This window comes from Scyliorhinus torazame, chromosome X (genome assembly GCF_047496885.1).
Source record: "Scyliorhinus torazame isolate Kashiwa2021f chromosome X, sScyTor2.1, whole genome shotgun sequence".
Classification (NCBI taxonomy): Eukaryota; Metazoa; Chordata; class Chondrichthyes; order Carcharhiniformes; family Scyliorhinidae; genus Scyliorhinus; species Scyliorhinus torazame.
Genome location: NC_092738.1, coordinates 19,389,217 through 19,411,307, shown reverse-complemented (window position 1 = coordinate 19,411,307; position 22,091 = coordinate 19,389,217). Strand labels below are relative to the sequence as shown.

Below are 22,091 nucleotides of genomic sequence, written 5' to 3'. Positions count from 1 at the left end.
GTCCACTCCCTCCTCCACTATCCTGGCTAAGACCAGGAACACTCCCGCCCAGAATCTTCCCAATTTTTCACAACCCCAAAACATGTGCACATGATTCGCTGGCCCCCGCCCACACCTCTCACACTCATCTGCTACCCCCTGAAAGAACCCACTCATTCTCACCCAAGTCATATGCACCCTGTGCACCACCTTAAACTGTATCAGGTTCATCCTTGTACAAGAGGAGGTCCCGTTTACCCTTCGCATTGCCTCACTCCATACTCCCCAATTGATCTCCATTCCCAACTCCGCTTCACATTTCTCCTTGATCTTCACCACCCCCTCGCCTCCCTGCTCCCCCAGCCACTTATATATATCCCCAATTCTTCCCTCCCCTTCCACATCCGGAAGCAACAGTCGCTCCAGCAGGGTGTATCCCGGCAATCTGGGGAACCCCTTCCAGACCTTTTGTGCAAAGTCCCTAACCTGCAGATACCTGAACTCACTCCCCCTCGGCAGCTCTACCCTCTCCCTTAGCTCCTCCAGACTGGCGAACCCTTCCTCCAAATACAAATCCCTCACCTTGACCAGCCCCACTTCCCTCCACCTCCTGTATTCACTATCCATCCCCCCCCGGCTCAAACCCATGATTCTCGCACAGCGGCGTTAGCACCGACATCCCTTCCACCCTAAAATGCCTCCTCAGCTGATTCCATATCTTCACCGTGGACTGCACCACTGGGCTCCCTGAATACCTACTCGGAGCCATTGGCAATGTTGCCGTCACCACAGCCCTCAAACTAGACCCCTTACAAGGTTCCTCCTCCATCCTAACCCACTCTACCCCTTCTCCTTCCCACCACCGCCGCACCTTGTCCACATTCGCCGCCCAATAGTTCTGAAGCAAGTTTGGCAACGCCAACCCCCCCTGCTGCCTCTGCCTCTGTAGCAGAGTCCTCCCCACCCTCGGCACCTTCCCCGCCCATACAAAGTCAGAGATGATTGTGTCCACTTTCCGAAAAAAGGCCTCTAGTATAAAGATCGGGAGAGCCTGAAAGATAAACAAGAACCTCGGCAGAATATTCATTTTCACCACTTGGACCCTCCCCGCCAACGTTAAGTGCAGTGTATCCCACCTCTTAAGATCCTCCCTGGCCTCCTCCACCAGCTTCGTTAAGTTCCACTTGTGGAGCCCCGTCCATTCCCTCGCTACCTGAATCCCCAAGTACCTAAACCTATCCCTCACTACCGTAAATGGCATCCCCCTAAATTAGCCCGCTGTGCCAGCTCATTCACCGGGAATACCTCGCTTTTCCCCACATTCAGCTTGTATCCCGAGAACCCTCCAAACCTCCCAAGAGGCCCATAATCCTTCCCATACTCTCCAACGGCATAGAGCGACACCAGATGCTCCCTCTGTCCCCTCATTATCTCCTGTCACTCTGCCGACCCCCTGAGAGCCATCGCCAATGGCTCTATGGCCAGCGCAAACAGCAGCGGCAACAGCGGGCACCCCTACCTCGTACCCCTGTGTAAGTCAAAGCTTCGTGAGCTCCTATCATTCGTCCTCACCCTCGCTCTTGGCGCCAGATACAGCAACCGCACCCATGCCACAAATCTCGGCCCAAACCCAAACCTTCCCAAAACTTCGAACAAGTACCGCCACTCCACCCGATCAAATACTTTTGCACTCATCTCTTAAGCCCACTGAGTTATGCTGTTGTCTTTATCCTTGCTGAGATTTAATAATAATAATAATCTTCATTGTCACAAGTAGGCTTACATTAACACTGCAATGAAGTTACTGTGAGAATCCCCTAGTCGCCACATTCCGGCACCTGTTCAGGTACACTGAGGGAGAATTCAGAATGTCCAATTCACCTAACAGCACGTCTTTCAGGACTTGTGGGAGGAAACCGGAGCACCCGGAGGAAACCCACGCACACACGGGGAGAACGTGCAGACTCCGCACAGACAGTGACCCAAGCCGGGAATTGAACCTGGGACCCTGGCGCTGTGAATTGATATCTAACACCCCCTGCACCCCACATCTTTAACACAGCTTTGGTTTCATTCCTAAAACGGCAAGGTGGCGTTTCTGCAGAGGAATCGGAGTCTGCCGTTGCATCAGCCAACCCCTGGTGGCTGGGTTAGGGCAGTGTTCGAGAGAGGGCAGAGAAAAGTTTGTTGTGGAGAAGTAAAGAGTGTAGCAGAGATTAGATCCACTTAAGTGTCTGCCAAGGCATTGCAGCAACATGTAGGTACAGTAGGGCACGGGCCAGGCCTCCAGCCCATGGCACAGCCCATAGCACTCCCAACAGCCAATGTGTGCACAGGAAGATCCCACAAACCGCAACACGTGACAAATGACCAGGTCATATCTTGGCGTGGTTGGGTGAGGGATCTCTGTTGGGCAGTATACTGGGGGAAGCCACCCCCCCCCCCCCTTCTCTGCTTTGAATAGTGGTCGTCCACCTGATGGCTTTCACATCACTTCCGGAAGTCGAAACCAGTGCAGCACCGCAGTGTCGGCCTAGTTCATGTACTCAAGTCCCTGGGGTGGGACGTGACTCTTGGGTGGGAAATTCCCTGAAGAATTCCCATTTTCTTCATTTGGCGAAATTCTTCCAATTCCTTTAGTTTGCCTCCAAGTGAAGAGCAGACGGTTACTGCTCCAATTCTGCCCCCCCCCCCCCCATGACAATTTGTTTGATTGGTTGGTCCATTGTGAGGCTGGGGCCTCTGATTTGTGGAGCTGAGTGCTTCCGGGAGGCAGAGTAACTTCAGCCGAGCGGGGTGAGGGAGTGCATTCAAATGCTGGGGCTCTGTTTGTGAGCTCCTTCGATTTTACCTCAGCGTCTCAATTTCTAGTTAGTTGTCCCTTGTTATTTTGGCTAGACATTTGGAAGCAACTATCTTTCTGTTGGTAGCACCCTCACCTGTCAATCAGAAGGTCGTAGGTTCAAACCCCTGTCCAGAAGACCCCTGAGCACAAAATCTAGGCGTAGAGGAGCACATTGGGTGCTCGGGCCAAATTAATATCCCTCAACCAACGTCACAAAAACAGATGATCCAGCCATTATTGCATTGCTGTTTGTGGGAGCTTGCTGTGCACAAATTGGCTGCCATATTTCCCACATTACAACAGTAACTACACTTCAGAAAGCGCTGTCTGTGGGATCTTCCTGTGCGCAAATTGGCTGCCACGTTTCCTACATCCCAACAGTGACTACACTTCCAAAAAAAAGATAGTTTCATTGGCTGTAAAGAGTTTGAGGCAGATGGTGGTGGCGAAAGGATCAATCTCAATGTAAGTCATTATTTTGCTTTTACACCTACTGGTGCATAGAATTTACAGTGCAGAAGAAGGCCATTCAGCCCATCGAGTCTGCACCGGCTCTTTGAAAGAGCACCCTACCCAAGCCCACACCTCCATCCTATCCCCATAACCCAGTAACCCCACCCAACACTAAGGGCAATTTTGAACACTAAGGGCAATTGATCATGGCCAATCCACCTAACCTGCACATCTTTGGACTGTGGGAGGAAACCGGGGCACCCGGAGGAAACCCACACACACACGGGGAGAACGTGCAAACTCCACACAGGCAGTGACCCAAGCCAGGAATTGAACCTGGGACCCTGGAGCTGTGAAGCAATTGTGCTAACCACTATGCTACCGTGCATGCATCGATCTTTCAGATGGGCCGGAGACTATCTTTGGTACACTGCAATTATGTTCATTGTTCCTCAGCGGCAGACATATTTTACAATGTCTTACTACTTTGAAACGTACCTGATGTGTTGGGTGCTCTGGATCCGTGGATCACATACAGGCCACCAACACTTAAAATAGTACAACACTATTTTATTAAGTTAGAAACTGTTGAACATACTTTCACTGTGGGTTAACATGATGTTAGATTAAACTAAAGACCTATGCCTGTCCTAACCAGTCTATGCACTCAGCACAGGGTGAGGATCTGTGCTGTAAGCTCTGTCCTTGTGGGAGGCTGCATCCTGAATGAGCGGGAACTCTGATGCCCCCTGTCTTATAGTGCGTGTGCTCTAACTGGTGATTGGCTGCAGTGTTGTGTGTGTTGATTGGTCTTGCTGTGTGTCCATCAGTGTGTGTGCCTGCACCATGATACACTGGTGTATATGGTGACATCCTCCCTTTTATAAAGAAATGTATGTGTGTGGCAATAAATAATGTATGGTGAGAATGTTCCTAACTACGTGTGGGGTGCGAAGCCATATTTACAGGACTATGTACATGAGAACTAAGCTATTTACATGGGACGGTGCCTGGTGCAGAGAAGCAGTATGCAACAAGAATAACGAGATCAACACTCTATACAAACCAGGGAAACGATCAAACAAAGCAACAAAACAATTCAGAGAGTCTATAAGTCCGCAAAGTTCATAAATTAAGTCTCTGAGGTGGGATACGAATTCTGGTAGACCGTAAGGGTGGCACACCACTCATCGTCTGGATCGATGCTGTATAGCGATAGAGGCTGGATTCTTTGCTTCGGGGACACCCTGTTTTTTGTAATGATACCGATTCGAAAAGGTGCCTTCGGGTCCTCGTTGTCAATATTGGGTAGTAGGTCTGCATCGAACTCGGCGACTGTGGGTTGAATGGCCGGACATTCCTGCGAGGCTGGCCGTAACGATACGAATTGGCAGGCTGAGCTGATCTGCATAAAGCAGTATAGTGGCCAAGTTTGCAACATCTCAGGCATTGTCGGGATTTGGCAGGGCATTGCCGCTTTAAATGGGCGGAGCCACAGTTGCCGCACGTTGTAGCGTCAGTACGTTTGCTGCTCCACCGCGCATGCGCGGTGCGGCCGTACGTGGTGCACGCCTGCGCAGTACGTTCGTCGACGTCCCCTCGTTCGGCGCGCACACGCGCGGGAGTCCATGAAAAGCGCGCGAAATGGCCGCCCTCATCCAGGCTGAGGCCCTGGAGTTGCTCGATTGCTTGGACCCGTTCTGCCTTGTGGGGACCTTGCCGCGCCGTTTCAGCCGCTTGGATGTGGGAATACCGACTTGTGGCGTGTTCGTGTAGCACGCAGGTCTCGATGGCGGTCGCTAGGGTGAGCTGCTTTACCTTGCTGCTGGCGTAGGGGGTCCGACTGAACACCGAAAACGATCTGGTCGCGTATCATGGAGTCGGAGGTGGGCCCGTAATTACAGGACTGCGCAAGGATGCGGAGGTGGGTGAGAAAGGACTGGAAAGGTTCATCCTTACCCTGCAAACGCTGTTGGAATACATAGCGCTCGAAACTTTCATTCACGTCTATGTGCAGTGAGTGTCAAACTTGAGGAGGACCGTCTTGAATTTTGATTTATCTTCATCATCAGCAAAGGTGAGAGAATTAAATGTGGATGGCATGGTCCCCGGCCATGGATAGGAAGAGAGCGATCTTCCTGGTGTCTGAGGCAGCTTCCCGGTCTGTGGCTTCAAGGTAGAGCTGGAAGCGTTGTTTGAATATCTTCCAGTTGGCCCCTAGGTTACCGGTGATGCGGAGCGGCGGCGGGCGGACGCTGTCCATTTTGTAGGATGGCTGTATGCTGGTGGAAGGCAGATCACTTGCAGGTAGGTCGAAGAAGTTCTAACATCCCTCAACTCCTGGTATCATGATGTGTTGGGTGCTCTGGATCCGTGGAACACAGACAGGCCACCAACACTTATAATAGTATAACATTTAATAAAATTCTATTTTATTAAGTGAGAAACTGTTGAACATACTTTCACTGTGGGTTAACACGATATTAGATTAAACTAAAGACCTATGCCTGTCCGAACCAGTCTATGCACTCAGCACATGGTGAGGATCTGTGCTGTAAGCTGTAAGCTCTGTCATTGTAGGAGGCTGCTTCCCGAATGAGCGGGAACTCTGATGCCCTCTGTCTATATAGCGAGTGTGCTCTAACTGGTGATTGGCTGCGGTGTTGTGTGTGTTGATTGGTCTTGCTGTGTGTCCATCAGTGTGTGTGTCTGCACCATGATATACTGGTGTATATTATGACAGTACCTTTCACTTGGAACTGTCCGAGACGTTGGGTGTATCTATTATTACTGGAAGGGGGTACTTTGATATTTGTGAGGGGATGGCAGATGGACAGCGTTGGCTTGGCATTTTGGCTGAGATCAAGCGTCTGATCAAGCCCGAGATCGGGCGGCACGGTACCACAGTGGTTAGCACTGTTGCTTCACAGCACCAGGGTCCCAGGTTCGATTCCTGGCTTGGGTCACTGTGCGGAATCTGCACGTTCTCCCCGTGTCTGCGTGGGTTTCCTCCGGGTGCTCCGGTTTCCTCCCACAAGTCCCGAAAGACGTGCTGTTATGTGAATTGGACATTCTGAATTCTCCCTCTGTGACCCGAACAGGCGCCGGAATGTGGTGACTAGGGGCTTTTCACAGTAACTTCATTGCAGTGTTAATGTAAGCCTACTTGTGACACTAATAAAGATTATTATTATTGTTGACTTTGTAACTCTGAGAAAGGAATAAAATGTTTTACAAAATCTCAGTTAGATGTTGCTCCATTGAGATGAAGGAGTCATCTAATGTTACATCCACAATGCCACCCACAGCCGAAACATCTTTGCAATCTTACTGTTGTTTAATATTGCTTTGCGTTATCCAGCATTCCACCAATTGGGATTCTCAGTTAACCGGAACGTCTGATGTTCTCCGAATAGGGGTCACCACTTGACCAACTGGAAGCAATTTCGGAACCCACACCTATATACCGTATTATTTGATACTTTAATTTATGCTTTAATATACTGCTGAAGGATGGAAGTGAAACAAATTCTGTGCTTTCCTTCCTGGGGACTTGTATATTAGCTCATGCTACAAGTACAAGACTGTATTCCATCACTGGTAAATAGAACTCTCCATTAACTGTGGCATAGTGGTTAGCACAGTTGCTTTGCAGCTCCAGGGGCCCGGGTTCGATTCCCGGCTTGGGTGACTGTCTGTGCGGAGTCTACACGTGCGGAGTCTACACGTTCTCCCCGTGTCTGCGTGGGTTTCCTCCCACAGTCTAAAAATGTGCAGGTTAGGTGGATTGGCCGTGATAAATTGCCCTTAGTGCCCAAAAAGGTTACGGGGATGGGGTGGAGGTGTGGGCTTGAGTCGGGTGCTCTTTCCAAGAGCCGGTGCAGCGTCGATGGGCCGAATGGCCTCCTTCTGCACTGTAAATTCTATGATTAACTGGTCTTTTTCATTAATTTGCCCCACCCATACCTCATGCATATTGAAGAATAAAGATTTTACTGAATCATGGATAAAACTTTCGGACTGAAAAATAAAGACTAAAACAGCAGCATCTTCAAAAAAAATATGAGGCAATCAGTTTAATTTTAACACGCAGCTTCCCCAGAGAGTTAGTCCTTTTGATGTAATTAAAGGCACAATCCCTTGATCTAATTTTGTTCCCTTTTTTTTTACATCCCTTGATGTACTCTTCCCTATCTCTCTACCTCCTGCTTTCCCACCCCCTCCCCCCACCAGCTTCACTTGTGTAATAAAGTTTTCATGTTGCTGCATCAACAGCCGTGAGCATGGCTGTGATCGGTTACTATAAAAAGCCTTGGGTCCTGTCTCATTTAAGAATATGCTGCCAGTTTGCACAATGTCTTCCTGACGAGTCATGTTGCCGTGCCCGTCACAACCGAGTGCTTCTGGCAGCAATTGGGCTCAAATTCTTTTGAAATCGGATGTGGCGAGGGCGGGTGCAAAGGGTGGTTTAGGGGAGGGAGGGAGGAGGGGAACCGTTAGTTTCAACGTTGAAGTATCGGACTTGAAATGCGGGCACCTAGGTCCTGCCAGTGCACACAGAGATTCCCGCAAAGGTCTGCCACGTGTTTAACATGAGGCGATTTCAACCACAACAAATAATACTCTGGTTGGGGCACTACGTTGGCAGTCCCAGATGCCACCCCCTCTTGCCACCGCCCTCTGGCACAATACCATGGAATCAGAGATTTGAGACAGCACAGAAGGAGACCAATCAAAAGCTGACACTGAGTCACATAAGGAAGTATTGGGACAGGTGACTACAAGTTTGGTGGAAGAGGGAGGTTCTAAGGAGAACCTTAAAAGTGGCAAGAGAAAGAGCAGCACGGTGGCGCAGTGGTTAGCACTGGGACTGCGGCGCTGAGGACCCGGGTTCGAATCCCGGCCCTGGGTCGCTGTCCGTGGGGAGTTTGCACATTCTCCCCATGTCTGCGTGGGTTTCACCCCCACAACCTAAAGATGTGCAGGTTAGGTGGATTGGCCACGCTAAATTGGAAAGGGAAAAAAAAAAATGGGTACTCTAAATTTGAAAGATAAGAGTGGCGAGCGAACTGGGAGCTGGAACGTTTTCTCTTCAGGAGTGAATCCTAGACCTTAGGGCCTCGGCAGCTGAAGCCATGGCCGGCAAAGGCGGAGCGATTAAAATCAAAGATGTTCGCGGGGCCAGAATTAGAGGAGTGCAGACATTCTGGGGCTGCAAGAGATTGGAGAAAGGGCAAGGCCATGAAAAGATTTGAAACCAAGGATGAGAATTTGAAAATGGAGGTGTTGCTTAACTCGGAGCCAATGAAAGTCAACGAGCGTTGGGGATGATGGGGGAACAGGATTTGAGGTGAGGGACAACAGAGTTTTCCTCCTCATCACCCTGAGGAGATGAGGTACCAGAAGGACACCGCACAAACAGAAAAGAAGTCCTTTCAGAATTCAAAAGGCTTTCCAGTCACTACAAGTACTCTGAAATGTAAGTAATGAAAAATGCACACTTGGAAATGCCTGAGTGTTCCAGTGTACCTCAGGAGCCCTTAAAATGGCTGCCTCATTTGTACCATTCAGGGCTTGTGGACAGAATAAGGAACAGCTACTTGGCATGAATTAAAATGATGCCAAAGTGATTTGGCGCGATTCATATTTATCACATTTGCATTTTGTTCTTGACAGAAGCTCCCTCCCCCAACTCCTGGTCCACCCGAATATCATAGAATCCCTACAGTGCAGGAGGAGGCTATTCGGCCCATCCAGTCTGTATCGATCCTCCGAAAGAGTAAACTAGGCTCAACCCCCTCCCTATCACCAGAACCTGCACATCTTTGGGCACTAAGGGTAATTTAGCATGGCCAATCCACCTAACCTGTACATCTTTGGACTGTGGGGAACTGGAGCACCCGGAGGAAACCCACACAGACACGGGGAGAAGGTGCAGACTCCGCACAAACAGTGACTCAAGGACTGAATTGAACCTGGGACCCTGGCACTGTGCTACAGTGCCGCCCACTGTCCTACGGTGCCGCTCGTATCTATTCCATGGGCTGGATTCTCCTATCCCTGACGCCAAAATCGCGTTCGGCGATGAGGATGAGAATCCCCGATGACGACGAAATCGGGGGCGCCGCCACTTTCGCGATGCTCTGCCCCCTGAAAAGTGGCGTACTCTGAGAGTACGCCGCACACCGTATCCACGGCCTCAGGCCATTGCCTCAGGCCCGCCCTGCGATGCTCCGTCCCCGACCGGCCGAGTTCCCGACGGCGTGGGACTCTCATGGTCTCATCCGTAGGGAACTCAGCATGGCGGCTGCAGACTCAGTCCAGCACTGCCACAGTCAGGGGAGGGCCGATCCGCAGCAGGGGGAGCTTCATTGGGGGCATTGTGGGGGTGGGGGGGGGGAATATGGGGCGTGCGAGCCGGCAGAAGGTGAGGGACTATTTTTGCGGTCCGGGTCCGCGGGTTGCGTCGGCTATGAAGCACGCGCGGCCAGTGCAGGCCGCCGGCGTGCGCATGCGAGGCCACGGACCCGGCAATGCTCTGGGCCGTATCGGCAGCTAGAGCCGGGAGCCGGGTTGTTTTGCGGCAGTTTTCCTGGCGTAAAACACCACCATTTTCACGCCGGCGTGGGGGTCTCCCAAACGGAGAATCCAGCCCCCTGTCTTTTTATTATTTTGTGAGGAAATTTCTTAATGCTTTCCCTTGAGTTTTCCACCTTTGTATTCTCATGCCATTCTTATTCTTGTGTCACAAAATGGCCAACAGAATGTGGCAAGAACAGCACTAGACAGTGAGCAGGGCACTGAGGAGAAGTTAGGGCAGATGACTGAAGGCCTAGCCAAATGGAAAGGGGCAGCAAGTGGGAAGGGTTGAGGATGTGAGTTCAAGAGAGCAGAAACATGATGGCTGAAGGCGCGGCAAAGAACAGACACAAGACAATGAGGGAGGAAGGAAAATTGTTTCCACTGCAAATCAGTTTTAAAGTGAGTAAATATTAAAGACGATACGAAGAATTTAATGTCTAGCATTAGCAAATACTTTGAAGCTGACTAGAATGATACTTAATCTCTAAGTAATTAATTCTGAAAGTAATTTGTTTAAAGAAAAGCAATTTGGCTGTAATTTGTGTAGGTTTTAGACACTGAACCATTTTAGGCTTTGATCTTGTATTCAGAAACTTGACTTTCAGAAATCCTTTACATGAAATAATTAAATAATGAGGAACATTGTTGGATAAATGGTGTCAGAAAGGTAGTGACAACAGTCATTATGTGTTGGGTCTGAAATAACACTTGTTTCAATGGTTCATTTATTGAAAAGCTTCACTACGACTGACGAGGAGAGTTTTGGTCAGAATCTTCCGCCCTCCACCTGTGGCCAGTTTTTCGGTGGCAGAGGTGACTTGCAAATGGCCGCTGACAGGAAGTGGGATTCTCCATTCCCGCCACCTGCTGGGATTTTCCCATTGTGGCCACCCCACACTGCCGGGAAACCCGTGGGTGCGCTGCCGCGCAACAGAGAATCCCGCCAGAGGACAATGGTGCAGCAAAAGGCTAGTATCACTTAAGCTGTCAGGTCTCGGCACTAAACTCAAAGCAAAGGAATCAATGTTGTTCATCTTCAACGAGGGAAGAGTAGCGGTCCAAGCACAGGAAGAATCAATGTCAGTTCCCCTCCCCACCCTCCCCCTATGATTGTTTCTGAGAGGTCGCAAAGGAACCTTTAGTTCTGGTTGCATAAAGAATGTTGCCCCCTCCAACCCTTTCCTTTCCAATGACCCTCTGGTGATCTGTTATCACTTAGTGTGGATCTCGTTGATGTTGGAAGGTCAGAATTAGGGGTGAGACGGTGGGGGGAGGGGGTTGGTTAAGAGGGAGGGGTAAGAACTCATGCTCGCTGTGCAACATTCACTCCCCAGAACCTCAACAACATTATTCTAATGAGGCCGCAGCCAATTCTCAGCAGATTTGAGACAAATTTAAAACTGCCATGCTGATTCAGGTGGCTGAAATGAGTGGGCGCGCACTATTCTGTACCGAGCAGATCGGGCCGATATTCACTGGAGTTTCGAAGACTGGGAGGTGGGCTGGAATTCTCTGACCGTTGGCATTCTCTGTTCCCGCTGGCAGCGTACCCCCGCCCACAGGTTTCCCAGCAGCGTAGGGTGTCTTCAATGGGAAATCCCATTGAGAAGCGGCGGGAAGAGAGAATCCCTCCACCAGCGGATGGCGCGCCGCTGGGAAACAGGCAGCTGGGTGACTGGAGAATCCCGCCTAAAATCTTATTGAAACATAAGGGGCAGGATTCTCCATTTGTAATCGCCGATCGGGCGGAGAATCCCTTTTGATGTCAAAATCGTGGGTAGCGCCTGTTTGACGCAGGTTTCGTATGCTCTGCCCTCTCCGAAACGGCGTTGTGATGGCCTCAGCGGGTCCCCTGAAGGCCTTCCCCCGATGCTCCGCCCCCAATGGGCCGAGTTTCCAACGGCGCAGTTCACTTCTGGTCTCAGCCGTGCGGGAACTCGGCGTGGCGGCTGCGGACTGTGTCGTGCCGCTGGCCGGGGGGGGGGGGGGTGCTTCTGCGAGGGCTGGGGGTCTGGTGGGGGGTGGCCAGGGGGTAACTATCTGGCAGGTCGGGTCCGCGCATGGCCGGCGCCATGTTTTACGTCGCGACCGCTGCGGCCGTTAGCCCCTCACCGGCCAACGGTGAGGCGGCGCTGCCGATTTTATCCACGTAAAACGCCACAGATCTTCAGAATCAGAGAATCTGGCCGAAGATTCTGAGAGGGCTTGACAGGGTGAATGCTGACAGGATGTTTCCTCCTCGTGAAGTAATCTACAACCGAGGACACAATTTCAAAATAAGGCTTTCCCATTTAAGACCCTCTTGGAGGGTGATTAATCTTTGAAATTCTCTTCCCCATGAAGCATGGAGTCATTGAATATATTCAAGGCTGAGTGAAACAGATTTCTGATTGAGAAGGGGAGGTCAAGGGTTATGGGGGGCAAGTAAGGAAAGTGAAGTTGAGACCGCAACCAGATCAACCATGATCGTATGTGGTGGTATGTATTAGGGGTATTAAGGTACCCTGGGATGCTGAGAGGCTATTGGTCGATAGACACTGGATCCCGATTGGATCAGGCCGCCTGCTGGCTCCACCCAGCAAGGTGGAGTATAAGAGCCCGGGTTCTCCCAGCAGCCGCATTCTGTAACTGTGCTGCTGGGGAACAAGTCTGCGTAATAAAGCCATCGATTGACTCCTTCTCATCTCGCCTCTTGAGTGATTGATCGTGCTACATCGTATTCAATGGCGGTGCAGGCTGAGTGGGCCGAATGGCCTATTACTGCTCTCTTTTCTTTATGATCCAGTCACTCAAAACAGCCAAACAGCATTCACATTCAGAAAATGCAGGCCAAGGAGGAACGTGGCCACTGGAGATTTCGTACCTACCTGGAAAGATCTGAACCAAAGAATTGGAAGGGAAAACTCCTGTTTTTAAACCGGTTCATCCGGTGAGCTGAATTTAGATTTCTGCCCTCAGTCCACATGTGGCAATATCGAACATTCCAATCTCATTATCCCGATTCTGCATCATTTTGATGGAAAAACTGACATTCGGACAAGGCACTGGATTTGAAAACACAAACGTTATCACACGGATGTAAATTTATAAGTTTTTATTGATTTTTATGAGCAGTTGAACACATCAGTAAACACTACAAAAGTGCTGTTATCCTAGTTTCACAACAGAGTTGCTGGCATCACATGGAAGTGATATATTTAGCTGTACATGGAGAAGCTCACATGATTCTAACAATTGTTAGGTGAGAGAGCTGACTCTCAAATTGCTTATCAACTGTTAAAGACCAAAGCTGTGAAGAAATCTTTGCCCCTCCGTTTTAATCTTTTTTTTACTCTCCTGCTCCCCTGGGCCATCTCTAAGCCTTGTGTGGCTCCCAATCATGACTAGATCTCCCACGAGCTTGTCCAGGCTGCCATTCATGTAGGTACGTCAGTGAATGGCAGTGAATGGCAGCAGTCCATTTCACCATCTAAGGCATCAGAGCTTTGCCCGACAAGTCATCACTAAATATGCCAACCCAAACATCCAAGAAGGGGTCACTCGGATTCCTATTGGAGAAACCCTGGACTGGATTCTCCGTTTTGGAGACTAAGTCCCCAAGCCGGCATGAAAATGGTGGCCGTTTACGCCAGGAAAACTGACGTAAAATGGCTAGCGATTCCCCGTTTTACTGGGGGCTAGCAGGGAGGCAGTGAAGAGCTCGCACCTGTAGCTGTCGATACGGCACCCAGCATTTCCGGTCCCGCGGCCGCGCCGTGCTCTATGGCGGACTCAGCCCGCGGACCTTGACCGCTAAAGTAGTTCCCCCCTTCGGCTACTCGCGCGCCCCGGACTGCCCGCCCAAAGTACCTCCAGCCCCGTATCATATCATAAAAGTTACAGTGCAGAAGGAGGCCATTCGTCCCATCGAGTCTGCACCGGCTCTTGGAAAGAGCACCCTACCCAAGGTTAACACCTCCACCCTATCCCCATAACTCAGTTACCCCACCCAACACTAAGGGCAATTTTGGACACTAAGGGCAATTTATCACGGCCAATCCACCTAACCTGCACATCTTTGGATTGTGGGAGGAAACCGGAGCACCCGGAAGAAACCCACGCAGACACGGGGAGGACGTGCAGACTCCGCACAGACAGTGACCCAAGCCGGAATCGAACCTGGGACCCTGGAGCTGTGAAGCAATTGTGCTAACCACAATGCTACCGTGCTGCCCAGGGAAGGCCTACAGCCCGCGGATCGGCCCTCCCCCGACAGTGGCGCCCCTGGACTGAGTCCGCAGCCACCACGCCAAGTTCACGAATGGTGTGAGCACACGTAACTCAGGCTGTCGAGAACTCGGCCGGTCGGGGACGGAACATCACAGGGCGGGCATCAGGCAATGGCCAGAGGCCGTGGATAATCGGCACGGCGTACTCCCAGAATACACCGCTTTTCAGGGGGCGGAGAATCCAAAAACCTGCGCCGCTCCTGATTTGGGTGTCAAAATGGATTCTCCGCCCCGTCACTGAACGTGATTTAGGCGTTGGGGAGTGGAGAATCCAGCCTCCTGGCTGTCTCAACTGTTGACCTGGGTTAGATGAGCTCATGTACCATCTGACTGAACTTTGGGTCTCATTGTCAGCAGGGGGGGTCAAACCAGGTGGTGCAATAACCCACTCAGCCACATGTCGAGCCCCCAATTCATGACACTGAGATCAACCACAATCTCTGCAGGAAATGAGTAGAAAGGCCATTACAATTCCTCTTAATTGCTCCTGGGAATGGAAGCAAAAAGAACAAACTCGAATTAACACGGTGGGGTAAACTTCCCACCAGTCCCGCCCACAGTGAGAATCGCCGTGGGCGGGACGGAAAATCTGATGCACCGTTGAACGATGCATTGACCTTGGGTGGGAATTTCCAATCTCGGGGAGGGCGTGACCGGAAAATCCCACCCAGTGCCTCATGTCCTTAATTGGAACATCCCAAGGTGCCTTCCAACCAGTAAATTACAATTAAAATGTAATCACGGTTAATATTTTGGCACATGAGCAGCCAATTTGCACGCAGCAAGGTCCCACCATCGGCACTGAGGTGAATGTCAATTAATCTGTTTTGTTCGGGCTGGATGAAGGATGATTTTTTAACCTGGCCACCAAAGAACGTCTTTGCTCTTTTTTGAATACTATCCAACCCTGTCTGTTCGAATAGGCACACTTGAGTCTCCTCCTCAAGGTGGCACTGTTGACAATGCAGCACTCTCTTGGTATTCCGAGTGTCGGCCTAGATTTTTGTGCTCAAATTTTAAAGCCAGCATCGTTGTGGTGCAGCGACTTCGCTCCACCTCCAGCTGAAATATGTGTTTGTGTGTGCCTATCAAGGACAAAAGACCCCAACCCAAACAGCCAGCCCACACTTACATTCTTGGCTCACAAGTGAATGTCCTTTGAGGTATCAGAGGCAGCAATCACCATTCAGCCGTTATTAGTGGCTTCAAGACAATGAGAGAGAGAAAAAAAAAAAAAAATTCATCTCTGTAACCTCCTCTATCCCTGCAATCCTCAGAGATCTCTGCATTCCTCCAATTGTGGCCCCGTGCTTCTCCTCAACTTTCATCGCTCCACTATTGGCGGCCATGCCTTCAGCTTCTTAGGCCCAAGCTCTGGAATTCCCTCCCGAGAACTCTCTGCTTCTCTCCCCTCCTTCAAAACCTACCTCATTGACAAAGCTTTTGGTCACCTGCCCAGGGCAGCACGGTAGCATTGTGGATAGCACAATTGCTTCACAGCTCCAGGGTCCCAGGTTTGATTCCGGCTTGGGTCACTGTCTGTGCGGAGTCTGCACGTTCTCCCAGTGTCTGCGTGGGTTTCCTCCGGGTGCTCCGGTTTCCTCCCACAGTCCAAAGATGTGCAGGTTAGGTGGATTGGCCATGATAAATTGCCCTTAGTGACCAAAATTGCCCTTCGTGTTGGGTGGGGTTACTGGGTTATGGGGATAGGGTGGAGGCGTGGACCTTGGGTAGGGTGCTCTTTCCAAGAGCCGGTGCAGACTCGATGGGCCAAATGGCCTCCTTCTGCACTGTAAATTCTATGATATCTGCTTACTCAGCGCAGGAGAGCACCTTGGGATATCTTATAACATTGTGGGCCCTCAGAACATAAGAACAAGAGTACGTCATTTAACGCCTCGGGCCTGCCAATGAGATTGTGGCCAGTCTGCGACCTAACTTCACATACCCGCATTTGCTCCACATCTCTGAACACCTTTGGCAAACAAAAATATCTACCAATCTCAGTTTTAAAATGAATAAAAGATGTGCCTCTGAACCTCTGCCGTCCTTTCCTAAAGAAATGTTTCCTAATTCCATTAGGTTTTGACTGTTAGATTTCCCAACCAACGGCAATAGTTTAGCTCAATTATATAAATGCAAGTTGCTGTTGTGACCAGGAATAAAATAAGAGAGAATGGGAAATGAGAGAGAGAGTCGCGAATGAACTTGCAGAAGTAGTTTCTGTGGGGCCAAGTTGCACACAAAAGTCTCAAGTCTCGTGCCTCGTTAACGACTGATATCGACCAGCACGTCCGGTCGGGTAAATTTCAAAACTGGTTTTGTCGATGCAGGAACGGGATTGTTGGATACTGCTGTACAAAGCAGTATGGGGTCACTGGTGGGTAACATACGTAGTAATCAGCAGTTTGTTACTTTGGTAACCTTCCGATGAAGATTAATAGTGAGCTAGTTTCCAGCACAAACACAAATTTAAAAGGATAGTGTCATCACAGCAGCAGGTGCAAAGTAATTCCTTTTGGGAGTTAGACAAGGAGTTGCTCTCGAGTTACAATGGCTTGCGTGCATCACGCGATTTCAGGTGCCGTCCACTTTTCAATCCCATATCGAACTTCGCCTGGGATACGTGTGCCAATAATTTAAAACTCCCATCCCTTGCGATACTCTTTTTTTCTTAATTTAGTGTACCCAATTGTTATTTTTTTCCAATTCCGGGGCAATTTAGCGTGGCCAATCCACCTAACCTGCACATCTTTGGGCTGTGGGGATGAAACCCACGCAGACACGGGGAGAATGTGCAAACTCCACATCGACAGTGACCCAGGGCCGGGTTTGAACCCGGGTCCTCAGCGCCGCAGTCCCAGTGGTAACCACTGCGCCACATGCCATCCTCCCCTTGCGATACTCTGAAGTCACCTCCCTTCCTTCAACCAATTCTAAGCACATCTCTATTTTCAAGGTCTTACTGGTTTAGCTCAGTGGGTTAGACAGCTGGTTTGTGATGCAGAACAAGGCCAGCAGCGCGGGTTCAATTCCCGTACCAGCTGAGAATTCTGAATTCTCCCTCTGTGACCCGAACAGGCGCCGGAATGTGGTGACTAGGGGCTTTTCACAGTAACTTTGTTGCAGCGTTAATGTAAGCCTACTTGTGACACTAATAAATATTATTATTATTACAAGTTTTATCCCTGGTGAGGGTGGAGACCGCGTGTAGTCTTTAGGTGGAGCACGGTGAGAGGAAGGGATAATTGGACCAGGGAGGGCAGACTCGCTTCACCCTCCATTTTAAGTCAACATTTTGGGCATTTGGAAAGTGGAGTCAGTAGGCACGTAGGCGGTACATTGTATCAGGAGCTCGGAGAAGCTAAATTGAGGCACTACAGTGCCACCAAAGGCGGGAGTGTGGAATCACACCGTGACATGCTTACCTCAGCACTGATGGCACGTGGGGTGTTCCCATGATGCCGTAGTACCTTAAATGAACAAACAGAATTTCTCCTTCTGATGTGGAGCTAGTCATAGAGTAACGGATGGAGCAACATTCAGTTGATAGCAGCTGTGGGGGACCAACAGTTCATCCACCATGTAAATGGCCCATGTTTCTTTGTACAATGTCAGACTGTTCCCACGTGGATTGCATGTGATCCCTGAATCACCCTCCCAGCTTCACATGCAGAGATTTCGAGATTTGACACATTCTAGAGTGGGGAGGAGCTCCTTTACGTCAGAAGGAGTGAAACCAAAGGGGGAGTCATCTGCTCTTATTTGCTTGCAATTGAGCCTTTATTATTCATTATCTAACATCAATTGACCCAAATACCTTTTTTCCCCCCCTCCCATTTCTTCTTGTAATGAAGGCAACACTTTATTCATTATCCATCTTAGTCTGCCCTGAAAGGGTTGGCCTTCTTGATTTGTTGTAGCCCTCGTGATGATGGTGTGCCCATGGTGGCGTTAGCGAAGAAATTCCACGATGTGGGTCCAGTGACGATGATGAAACTGCACTCTAAGAGTCAGAATGAAGGGGAATTGGAGACGGCGGGAGTTTGCATGGGACAAAATCTTGTGTGCGACAGTGCCTCCGTGCCGAACGCCTTGTGCATTTGATCTCGTTTTCTTGGCTAATAGAAACATTGAGCTGGATATTCTGTTCCCCCAGCCACGTGATTCTCGGTGGCGAGCCGTTCGCTGGCAGCGGGATTCTATCTTCCCGCCAATTGTCAATGCGATTTCCCATTGTAACCACCCTGGAAACCCGCTGGCAGGGGTGCCCTGCTGGCGGGAAAAGTGAATCACAACGAGCGGAGATTTCCCGCCATTGTGCTTCCTTTACTATCTGTACTGCGCCCATATTCATTATCACCCCCCAAGAGATGTATCTGGGTTAGGGTTGTAGTCACGGTTCACTCAGAAAGTCCGAGTTCCTGTGGCAACATCCACTTGTCCAAGCGCGTTGTAGTCTGGAGCTTTGGATAGTGATGGTAGTGGCTCCAACTTTTTTTCCATCACGTAGGGGCCAGGAATCTCCGTCGCGAGTCCGCCCCGCTACCGCGGCCAGCGAGAATGGCAAATTTAGCGCTCAGTCAAATCTCCATTCACTGCAGCGGAACCGGAGAATCCCAATCTCTCCCACACGTCCAGCCATTGCCGTATTTGGGAGGATTTGCAAGTCGACACACACAATCTGCTTGACCATGTTATGAACACACCACCAAGTCCTGGGGCGGGACTCAAATCCAGAGCTTCTGGTTTAGAGGCAGGGACGCTCCCCACTGCACCACAAGATCTCCTCAAATATGTTTGTACCATTCAGGTAAGACCAAAATCTGGGGCCTCTTGATTATCGGCCTATTCCATTCAGGAGGATGCTACACTCAGTTGCTTGAACAGTTCGTTCAAAATAGGCATTGTTTGTGGAGGTGCAGGGGGAGGAGGTGACATCTTAGTTGGCTGCCTATGTTCTTGGCCTAGTTGCGTGAGGCAAACCAACTTAAAGAGCAGGCCAAAAAAAAAGCGACTGTTATCTCCTGTTCTGCGGAATCCCATAAAGTTACAAGTAATTTTGTCAAACTCCTTCAGTATTTAGGGCTCCATATAAAATAGTCTGCAGCATTAAAACTCGATCACTGAAGAAATTACAGGCATTGCTCCATATGTTAAGTGGATTCGCTTTTCTCCATGGTTTCCCTGACGTGATAACTTCGCAAAAAGAAATGAGCTGGAGGGATTGGTATGGGTGGTGTTGGCAGTGAATGCGTGAATGTTTCAAACTGTCAAACAGAAATCAATACATTTTAACATTTTGTACAGTTAATTAAAACAGGAACAGCACTCTTGCTGTCTTGGCGGGCGGCCATTTTCCAAAGGGGTATATTGAGTAGGTCGAAGCTGTAGGTTTCTGGCCATTAACACCTCACTTGCTATATCAGGTGTTTGCTCTTTCTTGATCTTACATCTGAACCCTCAACTTGCTCTTCCTGTGACTAAAATGCATCGTGTCAAATGGTTTTATTCATCCGCAAAGTATTGATCCAGACAATCTTACTGGAACACATTCGTTCCCAGAAGTGTAGATCTCAGTAACTCCCTCAGTCTGCCCTTCCCCTTGCAAACTCCAGATTTCTAAACGACAAACTTAGAATCATCGGATCACTCCTGCTCCTAGTTTGCATGTTTGTATATAACAACAGTTCGTTCAACTGCATCCTCGTCTCCTCAAACTCCTCAATCTTGGCAGATCCCAAGACTATCAGCCTTCCCTGCAGTTTCTCAATTTAATTTTAAGAAACAAACTTTCTTAAAGGCCTGCTAGCAGTTTTAGCTCCTCTTTTTTTGAAAAAAAAAACTACCACTTTCAGTGAAATATCCATTTTGCAATTAGGTTTCTGTGATTGTACAGTGGCTTTCAGTGAGAAACGTCCTCACGGGGACTATACAGGTCTGTTATAATTTTGTCTAAATTGCATTGGCAGCGAGTAAACACAGGGTAGAAAGGTGAAGGGAGCAACATAACAGGTGGTAAATGAAACCCGCTACCTCGCAAGTGTTACTGCTGAAAAGTGTGCCAAAGCGCTTGTGTCAACAAAGTCAAACATCAAAATAGCCCTGAGCCGCGATCCATAGCTTCCACGTCTCACCTCTGCAATGACAGACCTGAGGCGCAGCAGAGGATGGGCGGAGAGTGTCATTGCCTGCATGAGTGAGCTCGTCCAAGTTGTTTGCCTTGCTGCAGACAGCAGTGACTTTGAGTCATAGAGGTTTACAGCATGGAAACAGGCCCTTCGGCCCAACCTGTCCATGCTGCCCTGTTTTTACCACTAAGCTAGTCCCAATTCCCCGCATTTGGCCCATATTTCCCTATACCCATCTTACCCATGTAACTGTCTAAATGCTTTTTAAAAGACAAAATTGTACCCGCCTCTACTACTGACTTGGCAGCTCGTTCCAGACACTCACCACCCTTTGTGTGAAGAAATTGCCCCTCTGGAGACTTTTGTATCTCTCCCCCCTCCTCTTAAACCTGTGCCCTATAGTTTTAGACTCCCCTACCTTTGGGTAAAGATGTTGACTATCTATCTTATCTATGCCACTCGTTATAATAGTAAAAATCATTATTGTCACAAGTAGGCTTACATAAGAACATAAGAACTAGGAGCAGGAGTAGGCCATCTGGCCCCTCGAGCCTGCTCCACCATTCAATGAGATCATGGCTGATCTTTTGTGGACTCAGCTCCACTTTCTGGCCCGAACACCATAACCCTTAATCTCTTTATTCTTCAAAAAACTATCTATCTTTATCTTAAAAACATTTAATGAAGGAGCCTCTACTGCTTCACTGGGCAAGGAATTCCATAGATTCACAACCCTTTGGGTGAAGAAGTTCCTCCTAAATTCAGTCCTAAATCTACTTCCCCTTATTTTGAGGCTATGCCCCCTAGTTCTGCTTTCACCTGCCAGTGGAAACAACCTGCCCGCATCTATCCTATCTATTCCCTTCATAATCTTATGTGTTTCTATAAGATCCCCCCTCATCCTTCTAAATTCCAACGAGTACAGTCCCAGTCGACTCAACCTCTCCTCGTAATCCAACCCCTTCAGCTCTGGGATTAACCTAGTGAATCTCCTCTGCACACCCTCCAGTGCCAGTACGTCCTTTCTCAAGTAAGGAGACCAAAACTGAACACACAACTCCAGGTGTGGTGTAGAGGGTGCCATCTCCGCTACTCCACTACTGGGCCGATATCTGGGGTTTGAATCTCTGTGTGTCTCTCTCTCCAGCTGGCACTGAAACTTCAGAGGCCAGGGGATGTCGCACTGGGACACTTCCACTGAAGAGAGCACTGATTCAAGCCTGCCGTTTATTCCTAACCGACAGCCTGAGACTTATATCACACAGATCTCCAGACCCCTACCAATACCCAGGTGATTCTCTCTCTTGCCGGTGGTGCAACAGCCACCCGGTTCCTACTCCACTAGAGTAGCTTTCCCAAGAGAGAGAATAGGACACTGCTGTTTATTCCCTAACCAGCAGTCTGTCCTGAGTGAATCGCTCAAGATGACCCTCGATTCCTGAACCCGGAATTAAGGTGAGGAGTATTTTAACAATGACTTGGTCAGAGGTCGCTGGTGAAAGATTGAAGAATTTAAACGACTCCAATTGTCATCAAATCAAGGTTTATTGTAAAACCCAGGTCAAAATCATCAACAGAAGAAACACAATACAATCTTATGCTCTAATATACACTATGTCTATTCAAAAGTAATATAGCGGACACAACGAAAATTCTTATGCTTACACAGCTTTTAGCAATATCACAAGGCACAAAAACAAGTTCCCTTCCCCAAAGCCTCAACCACTATTAAAGTCTAGGGAGTTTCGTAAGCTGCTGCGGAGTACTTACGGTCACAGGCTGCAGAGGTCAAGTCAGGGGTGCAGAGGTCGAGCCACGAACGAAGAGGCCCCT

At 49.4% G+C, this 22,091-nt stretch overlaps 1 protein-coding gene across 4 annotated transcripts in view; it reads left to right on the top strand.

Moving 5' to 3' along the window:
- Positions 1-22,091, top strand: part of asic1b (acid-sensing (proton-gated) ion channel 1b) — a 1,118,762-nt gene that overhangs the window by 734,000 nt on the left and 362,671 nt on the right. The gene's annotated exons all lie outside the window — the stretch shown is intronic.